A 17,367-nucleotide genomic window follows, 5' to 3' on the forward strand; every position below is an offset into this window, starting at 1 on the left:
GATTCTCAGGTTATATCATCCAAATCATGTGACCGACAATTATAAAAAACAACAGTGCATATTAGAAAATAGTGCTTTCTTAAGTGTTTATAGAAAAAATCAATCTAATTATGTGTACGATTTTAGTTTAATGATTTATAAAGAGTGATTCTATTTAGCTCAGTGAATGAGTTCCTGAAATGGGAGTGTCTTCTGAATCAGAGCTAAATCAGATTAACAGTACCTGTTTCCCATGCAATTGCATTCTTATGTCCTTATATGATCAGTCATATCCTCTTTACTTCATATCCCCTGAAGCAATCAGATACCATACTTTTTTTCTGGGAATTCTTGACATATTTTGCCATTTTTCTTTAGACCGTATCAATGTTTGTAATGTCCCTCATAAAGCAAAGAATTTCCACTAATTTTATATTGACTACTGATCTTTACCATCTGTTTATTTGGTTGGAACCTTACAGATGCTCCTTGGCCCCAAGCCAGTAAAAGCTTCTCATATCCTGTGTGATTCTTCTGCACTATTATTTGTCTGTCTTTGATTAGCCAAAAATGATGCATCAAAACTGATCATAAGGACCTGAAATACCGGCCAACAAAACTCAGGGCAGCAATTCCAAAACATGTGGCAGTCATTGTTAATGGTCCTCCAATTTCAATTTTTCCTGTAATAATACAAATTTTGGATATATTTTTATTCAGCAAAGATGAAATTTCTTAGAGTCCCTTTGCAGCTAGGAATGACCATTAGATCAGGCTCTATAAAAATGGAATGTAGGGGAAGGAACTTATATCTACTCTCTTAAATAAAAATGTCCTTTCCTTATCTGCTCTTCCCCTTGTCAATGTTAGCTGGAATTATGGCAAAGGCTGGAGGGGCCACCTTAGAGTACATGATGGAAAACATATATTTAGCATGACTGAGCATCAGCATAGACAAAACTTAGGTCCCTAGCACCACAGGGTCACCAAATCAGACTTAGATGTTTATAATCACCCTGATAATTTAAGGAATTTCTTTTACTTTTGAATTATGTATATTTTATTATACATCAAAACATCACTCTCCATCAGAAGACAATATTTTTTAAGAAAAATCATATCTTGTACTTTATAATTTATTACTTGTTGAGTAGATTTCTAACAAGGATATAAGCTGAAAAGATGCACAGTAATAAGTCAATCTACTTTACATTGGTTGGAAGAGATAATGGATTTTATTCAATTGAAATGATTGGGTAGGAGAAAGATGTAGTTATATTGATTGTACCAACTCAAATAATATTGTAACTAATATTTACATTGGTAAAATGTTCCTGTAGCAGATGCCTGTATTTCTGTGTAAATGTGTATTAATTTCTTTGGTGGTGGGATATAAATAAATTTGGCCTGTGCCTGATACTTTGAAAAAGCATTTACATCTATGTTGACTTTGGCAAATTAAATTAAGAAATATGCTTCAATACTGCAGAGCACATGGCATGAAACTAGAAATCACCAACAAAAACAAACAAAAACCCCAAAGCATGCAAATATATGGAGGCTAAATAGCATGTTACTAAACAATTTTTGGTTACCAATGAGACCTAGGAAAAAAATCAAAAATTACCTGGAACAAATGAAAATTAACACACAACAAGCCAAAATCTATGGTATACAGCAAAAGCAGTCCTGAGCGGGAAGTTCATAGCATTATAGGTCAAAATCAAGAAACAAGAAAAATCACAAATAAACAATCTAAATGTACACCTAAAAAGAACTAGAAAAAGAATGAAAATCCAAGAATAAGCAGAAGGAAGGAAATAATAGTAAAAATTAGAGTGGAAATAAATGACAGAGAGAGTAAATAAAAAAATAAATAAATAAATAAAACCAAGAGCTGGTTCTTTGAAAAGATAAACAAGATTGATGAATATTTAACAAGACTTATCAATAAAAAAAGAGAGAGGGCCAAAATATGTAAAATCAGGAATGAAAATGGTGAAGTAATAACTGACATCACAGAAATACAAAGGATTGTAAGAAAATACTATGAACAATAATATGTTAACAAATTGTGTGAAATGACAGATTCCTAAAAACATACAATCTTCCAGATTGAATCAGGAAGAATCAGAAAACATGAATAGAATGACAACCAATAAAATTGAAGCAGTAATCAAAAAAATTCCAGCAAACAAAAATCCTCAACCAGATGGCTTCACAGATGAATTTTATCAAATATGTAAAGAAGAACTAACACCTATCTTTCTCAAACTATTCCAAAAATTCCAAGAGGAGGGATGGCTTCCACACTCTTTTATGAGGTCAGCATTATCCTAATTCCAAAACCATATGACACTACAAAGAAGGAAAATTATAGGCCAATAACCCTGATGAACATAGAGGCTAAAATATTCAACAAAATATTAATAAATCAGATCCAGCAATACATTATAAATATCATACACAATGACCAACTGAGATATATTTCATGGATACAAATTTGGTACAATATTCACAAATCAATAAATGTGATACATCTCATAAATAAAATGAAATATGAAAATCACATGATCATATCAACAGATGCAGAAAAAAGCATTCAATAAAATCCAGAACCTATTTATAAGAAAAACTCTCAGCAAAGTGGGAATGAAGAGATCATACTTCAACATAGTAAAGTCCATATATGAAAAATACACAGCCAGCATCATATTAAGTGGGCAAAAACTAAAAGCATTGCCCTTAAGATTAGGAACAAGGTAGGGATGTCTTGCAGGCCTGGTCACCCCTAACTGCCCTCTCCTGCTGGTCTGATTGCCCACAACTGCTCTCCCCTGCCAGCCATCTTGTGGTGGCCATCTTGTGCCCACATGGGAGCAGCCATCTTGTGTGAGGGCGTGACTGTCAATTTGCATATTACCTCTTTATTATATAGGACTAGGGGCCCGGTGCACAAAATTCGTGCACTGGGTGTGTGTTGTGGGGGGGAGTGTCCCTCAGCCCAGCCTGCTCCCTCTCACATACTGGGAGCCCTCAGGCGTTAAACCCCATCACCCTCCAATCGCAGGATCGGCCCCTTGCCCAGGCCTGACGCCTCTGACAGAGGCGTCAGGCCTGGGCAGGGGACCCTCATTTCCCCCCATCACTGGTTCTGCCCCCAGCCCCCTCCGATTGCTGGCTCTGCCCCTTGCCCAGGCCTGATGCCTCAGCCAGAGGCGTAGACCCCCATCACCCTCTGATTGCCTGATCGGCCCCTTGCCCAGGCCTGACGCCTCTGCCAGAGGTGTCAGGCTTGGACAGGGGACCCCCATCTCCCCCCGATCACTGGCTCTGGCCCCCGCCCAGGCCTGAGGCCTCTGGCCCAGGAATCATGCCTGGGCAGGGGACCCCCATCTCCCTCTGATCGCTTGCTCCACCCCCCGCCCAAGCCTGACGCCTCTGACCCAGGCTTCAGGCCTGGGCAAGGGGACCATCATATCCCCCCAATCCCCGGCTCCGCCCCCCGCCCAGGCCTGATGCCTCGGCCAGAGGAGTTGACCCTCATCACCCTCCGATCACCAATCACCGGATCGGCCCCTTGACCAGGCCTGAGGCCTCTGGCAGAGGTGTCAGGCCCGGGCAGGGGACCCCCAGCTCCCCGCGGTTGCAGGCTCTGCCCCTGCCCAGGCCTAACGCCTCTGGCTGAGGCGTCCGGCTCGGGCAGCGGGGACCTGCAGCTGCAGCGGCCCCGCGATCGTGGGCTACGCTTTAGGCCCAGGCAAGGGACCCCTAGCTCCCGGGACTGCCAGCTTCGACCATGCCCAGCTCCCATCGCTGGCTCCACCCCTACTTCCTGCTATCGCTGGCCAGGGTGGCAAAGGCGCCTGATTCTCTGATCATGGCTGGGGGGCAGGGCAAAGGCGGCCCCAGGGCCGCCTTTGCCCTGCCCCCCAGCTCTTAGCTCTCCCCTGGGTTTCTGATCACTGTCAGTGGCAGGGGGCTTCTTCCTGCTTTCCCTTTCGCCTCCCTGCATTGTGCCTACATATGCAAATTAACCGCCATCTTGTTGGCAGTTAATTTGCATATAGCCCTGATTAGCCAATGAAAAGGGTATCGTCGTACGCCAATTACCATTTTTCTCTTTTATTAGTGTAGATAATGAACTCTCAGAACGAAAAACTAAATAATAATCCCATTTACTACTGCAACAACAAAAAATCAGATTCCTAGGAATAAATGTAACCAAGGAGATAAAAAGACCTGTACTCTGAAAACTACAAGACATTGAAAAAAAAAAGAATAGAGAAAGATACAAACAAGTATCTTTGTGTATACTTTATTCATGAACTGAAAGAATAAACATTAAAAAATTCCATACTAACCAAAGCAATCTATAGATTCAATGCAATCCCTATTAAAATACTAATGGCATATTTCATAGTTCTAGAGCAAATATTCCAAAAATTTATATGGAACCTTAAAAGACCTACAATAGTCCCAGCAATCTTGAGAAAGAAGAACAAAGTCTAGGGGATCACAATGCCAGATATCCAACTATACTACAGAGCTACTGTAATCAAAATAGCCTGATACTGGCACAAGAACAGTCATATAGACCAATAGAAGAGAATAGAGACCCCAGTAATCAACCCACACAATTGTGGTCAATTAATATTTGGAAAAGGAAGCAAGAACATACAATGGAGAAAGGATATTCTCTTCAATAAATGGTGTTGGGGAAATTGGATAGGTACATGCAAAAAATGAAACTATACCACCTTTTGACCCAACTGTCCCTCTTCTGGGAATATATCCTAAGAATCCCAAAATACTAATGAGAAAGAATGCATGCACCCCTATGTTCATAGCAGCATTATTTACAAAAGCAAGATCTGGAAACAGTCCAAGTGCCCATCAGTAGATGAGTGAATAAAAATGATGTACATTAACACAATAGAATACTACACAGCTATAAAAAGAAGAAACTCTTACCTTTTCGACAGCATGGATGAACCTGGAGATTATTATGATAAGTCAAATAAGCCAGTCAGAGAAAGACAAGTACCATATGATTTCACTAATATGTGGGACCTAATAAAAATAAATAAATAAATAAACTAACAAAATAGAACCAGAGGCATTGGTACATGGAACAGACTGACAAATGTCAGAGGGAGTGGGATGGGAAGGACTGGAGAAAATAAGGTGAAGAGATTTACTGAAAAACATATACGCGTAATACATAGACACAGTAAACATGTGGTGAAGGCCAGAGGAGGGGGCAGGGGCTAGGAGGATGTGGGAAAAGGGATGGGGAAAATGGGAGACATCTGTAATAGTGTCAACAAATAAAAAAGAAATATGCTTCAAAATAACTACAGGAGATGGAAGTATAGCATGATATTAAGAGAAGGAACTTTAGAGTAAAAGAGATCTGGACTGGATGATAACTATGCCAGTGTGGTAGGCATAATTCCAAATAGCTCACATGATTCCCACTTCCTGATATGCATATCCTATCTAATAATAGACAAACATGGTAATTGATCATACCTTCGCTACGCCTCCCATTGGCTAATCAGCATGATATGCAAATTAACCCAACCAAGATGGCGACCAGCAGCCATGCAGCTGAAGTAAGCAGGAGGCTTGCTAGCTCCAGTGATGGAGGAAGCCAAGGTTCCTTGCCTGCTGCGGCCCAGCTCTGAGCTCCGAAAGCAACAAAGGTTCAATTATAGAAGCTAAACAAACCCCAGATACCTGCTTTCAGCAGGCCATGGCCACAGAGCTGTAGCGAGCAGGAGCTGGCTCTTAGCTCCAGTGATGGCAACAAAGTTTCAATTATAGAAGCTAAACAAACCTCAGATACCTGCTTTCAGCAGGCCGTGGCCTCAGAGCTGAAGCGAGCAGGAGCTGGCTCTCAGCTCCAGTGACAGCAACAGTTTCAATTATAGAAGGTAAATAAATTCCAGAATAAAAGAAAAAAGAAAAAAAAGGAGAGGCTGGGAGCTTCAGTCACCGGCCAGCCTGAAAACGGCCCTCAGCCCATCACCCAGACTGGCCAGGCACCCCAGTGGGGATCCCCGCCCTAAAGGGGGTGTGGCCAGCCTGAAAACACCCATCAGCCCCTCACCCAGGCTGGCTAGGCACCCCAGCGGGACCCCCACCCTGATCCGGAACACCCTTCAGGGCAAACCAGCCGGCCCCCACCCATGCACCAGGCCTCTATCCTATATAGTAAAAGGGTAATATGCAAACTGACCCTAACAGCAGAAAGACTGGGAATGACTGGTCACTATGACACACACTGACCACCAGGGGGCAGACGCTCAATGCAGGAGATGCTGTCTGGTGGTCAGGGTGCTCTCACATGGGAGGAGCTCTGCTCAGCCACAAGCCAGGCTAATGGCTGCCAGTACAGCGGTGGTGGTGGGAGCCTCTCCTGCCTCCTCAGCAGAGCTAATGATGTCCGACTGCAGCTTAGGTCTGCTCCCCGCTTGCAAGTGGACATCCTTTGAGGGCTGCCGGGCTGCCAGAGGGATGTCTGATTGCCAGCTTAGGCCCAATCCCCCGGGGAGCAGGCCTAAGCCAGCAGGTGGTCATCCCCTGAGGGGTCCCAGACTGCGAGAGGGCACAGGCCGGGCTGAGGGATTACCCCACCCCCCGAGTGCACCAATTTTTGTGCACGGGGCCTCTAGTCTATTATAATCTGCTCCCTTTGAAAGTGGACATAACCTGAGAATATAAAAGGATATCACTCCTTTTAGTTTTAATCAGTTGACTTTTAGTTAATCAAAATGGAGAAAACCCAGATGGGCCTAACCTACTTAATTGAGCCCTTAAAAAAATGGACCAGACCATTCCTTGTTCCTAAGGCCAGAAAGACTGGAAATGTGAGAAGGCCTATGGAGGGACAGCATGTGGCAAGAACCTGAAAGAAGCCTCCAGGAGCTGACAGTTTTCCCTGATAGACAGCAAAACAACAGGCATACTGCTCCCACAACCAAAAGAGATGAATTCTGCAAACAATCTGAGGGAGGTTGGAAGCAAAAACTTCCTTAGCTGTGCCTCGAAATGAGGAGGCAGCTGGCTGACATCTTGATTCAAAGAAATGTGCATTTTATAGGAAAGACAAAATAAACATTACATATGTATACATGTGTACATAAATATTATACATGTATAATATATTTATATTAGCAGATAAAAAATGTCTGACGGAATACACCTCTGTGTATCTGGAGGGCATGAGTGGAAGTGCGGAGATATTCATTAGTTTTATATGTACTTTATTCTGTTCTTACAGAGAGGAAGAGAGATCTTTCTAATGGCAGAATGCTTAGCTAACCTGTTTCCTGCAGTTATGTAGTAAGCTGAGCTTCTGAATCTATACACTTGGACATATAGTTGAGGAGAGTCCTGAGCAATGTACGGAAGGTGCTGCCTGGGTTCCTTGCTGCTTAAAATGCCAAAGGATTCCATCCAAAAGCTATTTCAAGAGATTAGGAGTAACCTTCCACATCTCATGGAAATCAGAGGACCTCTAAGAAGAGGAGCCAAAAAGAAAGAGCGGCTTATCTCAAAAAGATTTTTAGGTATTTTGTCTTGTGGGGCAAATGGTATGGAAACCTATGGAAGGCCCACAAACTCTCAAGCTTGACCTGAAAAGGGCAGAAGAAATAGAAACAAAAGGAGGTTGTCAGAACCACACACACACCCCCTCCCTACACCCCCATCTCCAAAAATAAGGCAGCAGGCAGGCTGATGAGAGTTACTTCTCAATTGCAAACATGTGCTGCTTTTCGTAAAAAGGAAGGGTGACTCAGAGAGTACCCAGAGGGTGGAACTGAGAGCCAGGAGGCATTATTCACAGTCTTTACAAACTTATCAAGAAACTCCCATTTGCCAACTGGATTAGGATATTGCTTTGGACCAGTGACTCCTTTTTACTTCCATTTCCCTTTTATGAACCAGAGTGTTCATACCTTTAATGCTATGCCTGTCTCAACAAGTATGGGCGGGGGGGAATGTTGAGGGAAGATAAACTTGCCTCTTTAGTGTTATAGGTTTACAGATTAAGAGGAATGGTGCCCCAGGAGTTGTATTTATGGATTATAGCAGGAGCCTCATCTGCACCTGATTAAGATGACTAAAAGGATGAGATTATTTTGTGTTGTTGTTGTTGTTGTTTTACTTTAAGGAGATTTAGATACAATTTGTGGCTTGACCTGATGAGATTTATAAGTTTATATTTCAGTGATGTGATTTTGAAATACAGCTGATGCTGCATTGGGATGGGTCTTTGGGAATCTAGGAAAGCCAGTCAATGTATGTTGCAAGGTAAGCAGAATTCAAAGGGGGCCTCTGAGATTTCTGCTCCTGGTATACACACCTTGTATAGTCCCTTCACTTCAAATGTGAGTGGAACCTGTGAACATGATGGATAGTAAATCTTTTTTAGATTGAATTTTATGCCAAATGGTGATAGGATTGTCACTCAGTGATTACCTTACATTTTCTAAGACTCTACCATAACAGCCTACAGAGGTGTGTCCAGGCTCCTCCTGGCTTGGGAGAAAGCAAAGGCCCACATGTAGTCAGGTGGCAAGGAACTGTGGACAGTCTCTAGCTGCTAAGTGTGGTCCCCAGTCAACAGCCAGCAAGAAGACAGGGACCTTAGTCACAGCCAGGAAGAAATAAATCACACTAACAACAAATGAGCGTGGAAGAGGTTCCCAAGCTTCAGATAAGAATCACGCTTGCCTAAAACCTTGATTTCAGCTTGGAGAGACCCTGAGCAGGAGATAAACCTGAATCTGTACTTCTAAGCTACAGGACTGTGAGATAATGCATTGGAATTGTTTTAAGCTGCTAAGTTTATGATTATTTGTTATCTGACAATATAAACCTAAGATAGCCACTGATTGGTAAGTCACCTTTAGTAAAAGTTCTGTAATAGACTCACTGAGCCTAGTTTCTGCATCAGTAAAATAGGGTCATGATACCTACATCATACCACGTTATATTGTATGAAATAATTGAATGCAATAATTCTAAGCCAAAGTAAAATGTCAGGCACCTAGTAAGCACTTAACAATATATATATATATATATATATATATATATATATATATATATATATATATATATATATATATATATATATATATATATATATATAATTTTCCCCAAGAAAATAGCAAAACCTTAAGTTTTTCTTTCAACTGACTATATTGGAATCTATCAAAAGTTTAACTTAAGGCAATCTAATCTGCTCTGCTCACCTACTTATTCTCCACCTTCAGAAAGCATTCCTGCTCACCTCAGATCAAATGCAAATGTCTCCTGCCTAAAGCTTTGTTGGGTCCTCTCAGACAGCATTGATCACTCTATGCTCCGAATGACCACAGTATATGTTATTTGAATGCTTTTTAAGGCAGATTTCATCCTACCCTGTATCTGGCTGCTTGCATGTCTGTTATCTCCTTAACTGGCAGGCCTTTTTAAGTCAGTTTTATTTTTGGTATCTGTGTCTTGAACTCTTGACCCCAGAATCTAACAAAGTGCCTGGTACACAATAGAGACTTAATATGTCTTGACTTGAAATGAATCACCAGAAGGGAATGCTACAGAATGTATTCAGCTAATGCAACACTTTCAATTTCCCATGGCAAAAAAAAAAAAAAAAAAAAAAAAAAGGTTTTCTGTGAACTTGTAATAGTCCAATATTAGACCTATTTTGGCAAAGCAAATAGACTAGACCTGGTGAATAATAAATCTTCATGCTTCAAATATGAATCTTATCTCTAATGGTGCTACTTATTTTATGCTAGTTTTTGTACAGTATGGAGCACCCAGACAATTTATAAAGTTCAGTTAACAATCAAAATGTTTTATTTAGCATACGTGAATATAATGTCCTTTAGATGGATTGAATTTTTCATGTTTCTACTGATTTTTCTCTTGTTATTGTTGAACAATCTCCTTGACTTCAGGCTAAGCTAGTTATACTTCAAACAGTAACCTGTACGCGTTACTTTAGTTGATGCCTTCTTACATCTCAGGTGTACCACGCACTTCTTGAGCTCATCTGTGGAACCTTCTGTGCTTTTCAAAAGCTGTTTTAGAATCTTAGGTGTCATTATTAACTACATTTGGTGACTGATGATTCATCCTTCCCAAAGGGAATAAAATGGGTGCCAATAATGTTGATGGCACTTTGGACTTCACTTATGAAAATGCTTTCATCTGCAAAACTGAAAACGCTAAATATATTTTTATATCCATGGCAAACAAATTGGGTACAACCAGAAATACTGAATGTTACTAGAAATTACAGCATTGGCTTTTAAACAGAAATGCTAACATTAATTTGACAAAGATGAAGATAGGACAATTAAAAAAGTAATAATTAACTGGTAAGACAAAAATAGTCTATTTTGATAAAGGAGAGTGTATTTTGATAAATAAGAACTTAAGTTCTTCCAAAGAAGGAAAATCATCCAATAATAGACCAATAAGTCAGGTTATAAAAGTCATAAGAAGGATACAACTGAATACTATAAATAGCATAACATTTATTTTCCCTATGAAAGTTTAAGCTATTTCTTATTGTCTTTTAATCTTTATTGTTGTTGACATTTTAGACTACTGCAACATTTTAACTTGTCAGTATAATTGTTTTTCCTTCCTAGGTGATCTAGACTTTTTCTACAGTTGTTTTGAAGATTTTCTCTTTGTCTTTAGTGTTATACATTTTCACTAACTTGTGTCTGGGTGATGGTTTATTTTTATTTATCCTGCTGTTAACTCATTTTGCTTCACAAATATTAAGACTCATGACTTTCATCTATTTAAAAATATTTATTTTTTCAAGTATCGCCTACTGTCATTCTCTCTATTCTGTCCTGAAACTTGTAGTAGATGTACATTACACCATCTCATTATATTTTTTGTGTGTCATTTATAATTTCCAAGTTTTATATCTTTATACTGCACTCTGGGTAATTTCTCCAGTTCCATATTCCAAATTATTAATTTTTTCTTCAGTTTCTTTAATGTTAATCTGTCCATTGAATTTTTTTCTCCTTTAATTAAAATATTTTTATTTCCTTTTAGAACTTCGCATTAGTTGTTTTTAAATTTAACATTTTCATAGTGTCTTGCTCTATGGATCCAATTATTTATTTATTTTAAAATCTATTCATGTAAAAATACTAATTTTAAATTCTTAATCTAATTATCTCTGCCTGTTGTTAGGCCTGAGAGCCTCTTCCTTCCTTGTTAAGGGGAGTGATAGCCTTCTCTCCTTTCGTACAACACTGAAACCTGTGCTTGTGTTTTCTACACATCTCCATTAATCTGCCTATCTATTTCTATACTAGTGTCCTATTGATTTGATATTTGTGGACTCATCAGTTACTTTACTATACAAGACCCTCTTATAGTCTCCTAACATAGGCTAATACACCTAAAACAAACATTTAAACACTTTTAAAACTGCACAAAACTCCCAGTTAGTTATTATAGAAATAGAGGAAAGCTTTTGCTTTATTTCTTTATCCACTGTGCTTCATTGCATATATACCTTAGTGTTTGTAGTTAGGGTATTTGAAACTAAGGTGAAGCATTCTCTCTTTCCCCTTCCATACAAATATATCAATTTTTCAGTTTTGAATAGTGCAGCATATCATTATAATGAGAGATTGAAGATGCTTATAATAAACACAGGAAGCAATACATGACTGTGGTTTCTTTAGTTGTCTAATGCTAAGCAAACTTCCACTGTAGCTTAGTTTATAGGAGAATCCTCCTATATTTTCCTTTGTATAAAAACAAAGACCACAATAGTGACCACCCAGAAGTAAAGGACCTGCTGTTGGCAGAACATGAAAAAAGAAAAGAAGTTTGCTTAAACTTGTGTTCTTGTTCATATTATACTTTTAGACACATTTAAATTGAGACTTAAAAATGCATTCTTATCTGATTTAATTATTTCTAAAACATCTGCTGTGAGACAATGATACCAATTGAAACATAATCTTATCTAGGGTCAGAGAAACTTTTAAAAAGATGATCCTCAGTAAATGAATTACTACCAAAAAGAGTATGGGAGCAAGAAAAAAATTAATTATATTTACCAAAAAATCCTACAAAGAAAAACACCCAGTACTTTGTTCATTACAGGTTACTCATTCTACCTGGAGACTCAGTAGTCCATTAATTCTGAACATTTTTTCAGTTCTCTCAAGACACCATAATATAGCTCTTGGACCAAGAGGATTTCACATAGTACTTTCCTTTCTTGCCCCACTTTGCTCCCCTGTACATCACACCTGCCCATCCACCAGGTATCAGTGTAGAAGTCTCATTGCCTAGGAAGGTTTCCCTGGTGAATCCTTCTGGAAAAGGCTTAGCTAATTGCTCCATTTTTACCTATATATTTCCTTATACTTTAATTTTAATATACTTCTTATATTTTTGTCCCTGAAAAGAGGTTGAATTTTCAGGAGAGAGGGCATATTTGTTCAGAATTATATCTCCAACAATTAACAAGGAGCCTGGCAAGTAGTATGTGGTTATTAAATAATAGTTGAAAAAATGAATATGTAAATGATCTCAAAAATAGCAGTGTGATTGTTTTATACTATGTCAACTTGGCTAAGCTGAAACTGTGATTCTCAGCGTCCCCTTCTCTGTAGAGTTCCTAGATTAGTTAAGGAAAAAATAAATTTGCACAGCGTTTGGAAATGGGAAATGAAGCAGCAGCCATTGCACTTTGAATGTCGTTGTGCTTAGACATGGGAGAAGTAGATCTCTCCCTTGCTCTACGTTCAGTTCTTCTTCTTTCCAGCCTCCTAATTATTCCTCAGCATCTTCCACGACTATTTCAGATCTTATTCATACAATGAGTCCACTATCCCATAATCCTCATAGTAGTTCTGCTTTTCTGATAAAAGAATGATCAATGCAAAGAGTAATAACCCCTATTTCGCCGAAACCGGTTTGGCTCAGTGGATAGAGCGTCGGTCTGTGGACTGAAAGGTCCCAGGTTCGATTCCGGTCAAGGGCATGTACCTGGGTTGCGGGCACATCCCCAGTGGGGAGTGTGCAGGAGGCAGCTGGTCGATGTTCCTCTTTCATCGATGTTTCTAACTCTCTATCTCTCTCCCTTCCTCTCTGTAAAAAATCAATAAAATATATATAAAAAAATAACCCCCATTTCTCTCACTTCCAGATTATTTCCGACATTGTTAACACAGCTGAAGGTCAAGATTAAGGTTAGAGATTTTCTATGAGTGTTCATTGCAGAAAAATATTGAACCAATTTGAAAATTTAACAAGACAGCTATCCTTATGAAGAGTTTGTGGAAGTCATTAAATTAACTAAATCAGGGTAAGCTAAACCATGACTTTTCTCTGGCCATGTACATGTTTCTTAGACTTGTGAAGAAGTTGTCTGCAGCTGTGGGCAAACTAATCCAAAACATAATCTTAAATTTTAAAAATACTGTAATGGGATCTAGAGGGGTTTTGTAATTTAAAAAAAAAATTAAAGCTTAAGGGGACAAGGTCCATATTAAGGTGAATAAAGCTATGGAAATTCAGGAATAATATATGGACTCAAGTTATGGAATTAATTAGGTTACTGAATAAATTCAGTGTAAAAGTCATGTAAATCATCATTATTTCTATTTGTTACATCCTTGTAACATTGACATAAAAATATTCCAGTCTGCTATGTTTACTGGAAAGTCTGTCTATAACAACAAAAACAATAAAACATTTCAAGAAAGAATGGAATGATGGTGGTGTCAAACTGTCATTATTATACAATAGTCAATATGATTAGTTTAATCTCCTCCCCATTACTTAACATAGATGAGAATAGCAGTTCAAAGGAGAAAAATAACAATAAAACCAAACAAAGACAAAAGACAACTTTGCTCAATTTTTTTTTCCTATGGGTTTTAAGTACCACCATAATCATAATTGCCATTTCCTCAAAAGTTTTTAATGACTACAGAATAAAGTTCAAATTATAATCATGTTATTCAATGTTTTCCCTTTACTCACATCTCAAACTACCACTTTAAATATTCTTCCTCATGACCCCACCTAATACATTTTCCATTGTAAATATTGTCTACATTCTACATCAATGGTTGAGAACCAGGTCTACATATCCACCAACTTTTTATTCTCTTCAGACCCTAAACAGTGTTTGGCATATAAGAGGCATTGGAAAACATTTAGTAAATTAAAGTGATTTGAACCATGCTGAAAAACAAAACAAAACAAAACACACAGAAAGTTTTAGACGGATATTACACAAATCAAGTTTTATGTCTTTTTGCGGTCATGACTGTTATTTTTTATAAAAATATAAATATATATTCAAATTAATTTGAGTGAGTTTTACCATTTATTTTCCAGAGTTAATTTTAAGAATAAAAACCTAGGACAGTACAAAGAAAAACAAACATTAATAGTGCTTTCTTGCTGATTTAATATTTAGAAGATTATAGGAATTCTTTTAGGGTCAATACAATTTGCCCTGATTTTACCCATATTTAGGAAAGCTTACCTCTGTTTTCCAGTCATTTGACATATAATTATCATTGTTTTGCTAGCCTTAGACAATATATCATCTTTACAATACAATATATCATCTTTACATGACCAACATACATTTTTTACAATCAAAATAATAAATACTTTGGGATGGCAAATGTTGTTATATCAGTACTAATATCATTTAGGTTCACAAACACATCATTTAGACATTCTTTATTATCCTTTTTTTTACATTATAAATATGCTGTGGAACATGGGTCCTTGAGGCAACATCAGTGAATTCAACTGAGATTGGGAATATAGAAAACTGACTTTGTGACAAAGTTAGAACTAACATTTAACAATGAAATAATATCCAAATTAACTTGCTAATATCTAATACTATATAGCAAACTGAATAATGGAATCTTATCTCTGCTATGAAATACAGAAGTTTTCAGGAAAGAAGCAGTGTCTTTACATTGGGTAGATTATAAAAGAATATATTTTTTAATAGAAATAAGTTAATTTTCAGTAAATATTTGAAATGTCCTACTGAAATATTCCAAAACACTGATATCTCTCATGGGTGAAAAATCCAATTGATTGAAGTCATGAGAAAAACAATTTTAAATTTACTTTTTACTAAATTTTGCATATTAAATAATTCTTTGGTTAATAAGATATTTTTAAAAATTAAACTTCCAATTATAAATTTGTTTTTTTCTTGTTTTAAAAATCCTTTCCAATGATTATAATGAGAAATAATGAAGAGAGATAAAAACTGACTTACCAGGACACAAGAAAAACCAAACAGTGATGGGTTGTGAGGATAGAAAAATAGTATTAATTTCTATGTGTGGTTTGAGTAATCATTCTCATAAAAAAATGAAATTAATAAAACCCAAAGCATAGTGTGTGCATAATTGGAACAGTATCAGTATTGGCAGCATATAACTACAAATGTCAACTACATTATTTTGTAAATACCAATATGTTTTAGAAAGTCATGAATTCTATGATCAGATTACAATATACAAACCTTTGCATTATTTACTGTTTGGCAAATTTCTTTCTCCTTGAAATATTTTCTTGATCTTGATCAATCTAGATACTTTATATACAGCAGAGGTCAACAAACATTTTTTTGTAAATTGTCAAATAATAATATTCCCAGCTCTGTGTGCCATAGAGTTCTGCAGCAATTACTCAACACTACCATTGTAGCAAGAACCAACCATGAATAATTTGAAAACAAATGAGTGTTCCAATTAAACACTATTTATGGACATTAACATTTGAATGTTATATAATTTTTGTGTCATTAAATATTATTATTCTTTTGATTTTCTTTAATCAATCAAAAAATTTAAAAACCATTTTTAGCTCTTGAATGTACAAAAAAAGTGGTGGGCCAGATTTGGTCTGTAGGCCATAGTTACCAACTCCTTACATAGTGGAGAGAGGAGCCCATCAACAGTTTTTAGATTCTGGAAAACAATCTTAAGCTCATTGATGCTGATCAGACACAGAAAAATAATCAGCTTAAATATATTTTTATACTTAGAAATTAACCATAATAAGTTTGTATAAAGATAAATAAATGCAGTGACCCTAACAAACACAATCTGCCAACTATCTGAACCATACTTTCTCTACAGAAAAAAGAAAGTAGAAGGAATTGGGGCACAGAAAATTAAAAAAATAAAATTCACAAAGCCACACAGATTAATCTATCATGCTATTTGATTTTCTGTTGGAGAACTATTACAATTGATTTAATATAGGCACACTATTTTCTTTATTAAAACTATGTAAAGTACATATTGGTTCTCTTCGAAAGATAAAATTTTGATGGACAACAAGGGTCCTAAAAGAAGATGTGTTTTTCCCTTCATTCCACAAACTTGGCTAACTGCTATCTTCTTGAAGGTGGAAAGAACACAGTTCACACAGTACAGCTCTGAGATATATCTCATGACAGAGACTATGGGCAGTATGGGAGGATGGTCCTAAAACTGAGACTAGCCCTTTGCTACCTAAAGCACCAAAGGAAAGTAGCAGGCCTGCTTGAGCCAGTCTTTTTTACTTATTTATGTAAAAGTACAAAAATACTTGCTAGTAAATGAATTAAGCGGAGGTTTCTGTTGGCCACAGAGTTCTAATGAAAACTGCAATGCTTATTACACAAGAATTACAGCTTAGAAAGGGAGGCTTTAAGTTTCTCAATCAATGACAAAGACCCATTTAGGATCTAATTTTAATTGAATTATGTTGGATTTTCACCTCCCATTTAGTTCAACTTCTATTTTCATTATCCACTTTATCACCCTGAAGAGTAAAGAGTGAACTTAATAGCTGAATGGTAGAATCTCCTAAGCAGTCTTCCAAGTATACTTGGTTTACATGATTTATGGCCCTTTCATTTAATTCCCCAAATAATTTGTCATATGTAATTGAGAAAATATTGAAGAATGGTTTCAAAATCAATCAAATGAAATGGAAGGAAGTACTAAATTTTAATGTTCTATGAAGAACTTAACAGTTCTCACCCATGGTTTTGTTTCTTTTCTGTTGTAAGATTTGCCTCCAAAAGAGACAATTTTTCATTTAGCCTATTGCCTATTGGTTCTACTCATATGTCTCAAAGAGCAAATAATGTTACATTTTGATTATTTCTATTAAAAATCAGACAAAAATAGAATGGAAATAACAACACTGACCATTTATCTACCTATTCCCTTTTTGGCCTATTATAGACCATCTCATTTGATTACTGTTGATCTAGAAAAACCTAAGACTGCCCTGATCTATAAGACTAAGAGTCTTGTTTCCTCTTGACAATTAATG

At 37.2% G+C, this 17,367-nt stretch overlaps 1 protein-coding gene and 1 pseudogene across 1 annotated transcript in view; both read right to left on the reverse strand.

Moving 5' to 3' along the window:
- Positions 1–17,367, reverse strand: part of CFAP299 (cilia and flagella associated protein 299) — a 554,285-nt gene that overhangs the window by 168,335 nt on the left and 368,583 nt on the right. The gene's annotated exons all lie outside the window — the stretch shown is intronic.
- Positions 11,170–11,283, reverse strand: LOC132225204 (U6atac minor spliceosomal RNA; annotated as a pseudogene).

This window comes from Myotis daubentonii, chromosome 1 (genome assembly GCF_963259705.1).
Source record: "Myotis daubentonii chromosome 1, mMyoDau2.1, whole genome shotgun sequence".
Lineage (NCBI taxonomy): Eukaryota > Metazoa > Chordata > Mammalia > Chiroptera > Vespertilionidae > Myotis > Myotis daubentonii.